Source organism: Canis lupus, chromosome 8 (assembly GCF_048164855.1).
Source record: "Canis lupus baileyi chromosome 8, mCanLup2.hap1, whole genome shotgun sequence".
Lineage (NCBI taxonomy): Eukaryota > Metazoa > Chordata > Mammalia > Carnivora > Canidae > Canis > Canis lupus.
The window spans coordinates 19,735,104-19,738,585 of NC_132845.1; the positions used below are offsets into that span (position 1 = coordinate 19,735,104).

The 3,482-nt window shown below is 35.5% G+C and overlaps 1 protein-coding gene across 1 annotated transcript in view; it reads right to left on the minus strand.

The window, feature by feature from the left end:
• Positions 1–2,424: 2,424 nt before the first annotated feature.
• The window catches only part of ZNF644 (zinc finger protein 644), a 175,029-nt gene continuing 173,971 nt past the window's right edge, over positions 2,425–3,482 (minus strand). The window contains exon 8 of the transcript XR_012035043.1: positions 2,425–3,482. This exon is cut by the window's right edge and continues 1,663 nt beyond it. The gene's annotated coding sequence lies outside the window, so the exon portion shown is untranslated.

A 3,482-nucleotide genomic window follows, 5' to 3' on the forward strand; every position in this document is an offset into this window, starting at 1 on the left:
TATCAGTGTGAGGCCACTGAGAGCTGCAGTGGGTCTACAGAGATGAGAAAGCTCTTGGTAGGCCAGAGTTGTCAAGGTGGGCCTTAGGGGAAATGCAGGATTTAAAAATAAATCTTGAAAGAAAAGGAGGGAGGTTGTCAGGTGGGGGGACAAGAACATAAATAAGAGATGGGTATGGTGAAGAACCATAAGGCTGGCTCCCTGAAATAAAAGGTTCCATTGGCAGAGAAGGGCAGGAGATAAGCTGGATAAATAACATGAACCAGATACAGATGCTTTGACTGCCTATTTGATAGAGGCTTAGTTTAACAAGGAATCTCCTTATGATCTTGACAGAAAAGGGAATGAGGAAAGTGTTGTGTGAGGAAGATTAAATTGGTAACACTGAATTATAGGAGAAAAGAAAGGAAAGCAGGGATATTAGTTATGAGATCATTAGATAATTTAGGAGTAGGACAGAAAACAGAAAGAGGAAGGGGCATACCTGGGAGAAATTATAAAACAAAGATTTCAAGCTTCACATTAAGCTACATCCCAGAGTTCAATTCTGGGGCAAACTGTCCATACCCTGTGAGCTGTGGAGCAACTTGCCCAGAGGGCTAAATATACCAGTATAGAAAACAAAAGCAGATAAATTCAGATTCTCCAAGTAAAGAATTTGCAGGATTTTTTTTTTTTCTGATTTGACTATTTGGGAGAAAACTCTTGATCTCTTCCTTGCTACATATATAAGTGTAGCCCAAAGAATACCATGAGGTTGAGATAAAAATGGAACACTTTCAATACTTCAGCTTGTCCTCAACCAAGTTATAGTGCCAGGTTATGTGTTCAATCCCAATCACAAAAAGGTAAAAATAACCAGTCTTTACACAGTTACCTTGCTCAGTGTTCATGATAACCCTGTAAAGTCCGCATCACCATCATTTCCATTTTATAATCAAAGGAACTCAGAGAAGTTAAGCATTTTTCCTAAGATCACTCACCTAGTAAGAGGGCAGAAATTTGAATTCGGGTCTTTTGACTTCAAAGCCAAAGATCTTGGGATGCCTGGGTGGCTCAGCAGTTAAGCACCTGCCTTCAGCTCAGGGTGTGATCCTGGAGTCCCGGGATCGAGTCCCACATCAGGTTCCCTCCATGGATCCTGCTTCTCCCTCTACCTATGTCTCTCTGCCTCTCACTCTCTCTCTCTCATGAATAAATAAAATCTTAAAAAAAAAAAAAAGCCGATGATCTTTCCCCCAAACCACTAAGTTTTCAGTCCAACACTGCAAAGCAGAGGTTTGTTCTCTTTAAAGAATCAGAATTAAATGATCAGAATTATAGGTGTTTGTTCTCTTTAAAAGATCAGAATTTTAGGATATAGGCTGATGAGTCTTGACATTTCCTTAATGTAACATGTTAATTCTTTATTTAAGAAAGAACAACTTGTGATTTTCTTCCATTGGTGGGCTAGACAGATAACAAAAATGATAGCAAAGGCTATTAAAATTTATATGGAGACTAGCACAGATTGGAATAACTACAAAGTGAATTCTTTAAACTGCAATAGAAAGGTGGTGAAATAGCACAATATGAAAGAAAACTCTCCTTTCACTTCAGATGCCTAAATATGCCATCAAAAGACTGCTCAGTTCTCAAATGCCAGTATTTTCTGACTCCTCTAGAACCTATTCTTAATGCAAAATATCAAAGTCAGCAGGATAGTAGGTGTCCCAAAATGTCTTAATTCAGAGAATTAGTGTTAACTGAGCCTGATTAGCTCCATTTATCTCTAATTAATTACCTTTATCTAATTAGACACTTTGTTTCCGGTAGACATGGAGTCAAGTAGACTAGATTATTAGTGTAGTCATTGTGCCTTTACAAAATCCTGAAATTAATGAAACGTGCAAAAGAATCTGCAGTTCTAATTGCACAGGTGTTGCCTTATGGCAAAGCTTTATCATCTGATTACACCAAGGGGTTATTAGTGACTTTTTATATAGAGGATGAGCCTATGAAATGTACCTTAGCAACAGCTCATTAGTTTAGGGTTGTTACTGTATTATTTATTACATTCAGCCTTCCCCATTATCTAGATTGATTCATGGACCTATATATTTTTTCCTCTCCTCTGTGCAGAAAAAATAAAATAAAATAAACCATCATTCTGAAGAGTCCAGATGCAATGTGGAAAAATGCAAAATGTGTTCATCAGCTACAATTTGACTCTTTAAGACAGAAAGCTCTAAAGTTCGATGAGATCAGAATCAAATTTATGGGGGGAGTTCTATGGAAAAAGTGCCAATTTAAATTACTGAAGAGTATGAAATGTGATAAAAAAAAAAAACAACAACAAAACAAAAACAATCATGTGGATGTCCCTGATGTCTTCACATAACTGAATAAAGCATATCAAGATATGTGGAAGAAAAACACAAAATGTTTTTACACTAAAATACATTCATATTTATTTTCACTTCATGTTTCCAAAACAGGTTAAGGAGACATCTCCACATATGCTCACCCACAACATTTATAAAAATCCATCTCTTGTTTTGCTTTTTGCTTTTTTTTTTCTGAAGGATAGATTTGTTACCAGATGGGGAAAACTAACAAATTATACAATCTAGCTCCGCTGAAAAAGCAAGACTTCAGTACCTGCTTAAAAAATGAAAAGCGGTTTTTTATGGCAAGCTTAGGCAAGTGCAAAACACTAAAATATCCCAACCTTTGTATTTTCATTTTCCCCCCTCATAACCATCTGAAGAAGCACTGTTTTTCACAATCATAGAGTAATTAAACAGCTAGAAGTAAATCCAGTCACAATCCTATTCCAACATACAAACATGTTTATTGACAATGCAGTAATTCTTTTAAATAATTTGTCAACATAAATATGTCAAATGGGTTTTAAAATCATTTCTCCCTCTGTTCCTCAACAAAAATTCCTCTACTGATATGAGCCATATATTGCTGTTCACTTACCGCTGAATCTAAACTAGTGAAATGATAACGGGTAACTGTTTTATAGAGCATGACAACTAATTTGAGTGGTAATAATGAATATTTAATGATCCTCCTTTCAAGCATGAACATATAACTTTTCATGTATTCCCTACCAAAATTATAACCATTAATCTAAAAATTATGGTTGCAACTGAAATAATAGCCAGAAATTATAGATTATAGCCAAGTCAGAATATTGCATAAATATTGTGTACAAATACAGGGGCATGTAGGAAGCTCCAGACTCCTGTATTCATGCAATCCAAATCATCTCTTTGAAATGTATGGAAGTTGCATGATTAGTAGAGAAGATACTTGAATCCAGACATAAAAAAGCTATTATTTCTATTGATAAATAAGTACAATAGCCAAGGTCATTTTCACTCTTCATTGGCTCATAATTTCTAAACAAAAATAATATGTGCATAAAAATGCGCACCCTATGGGGGTAATATTTTTAGAATGTTCTGTTTAAATCAAGGAAACAATGAATG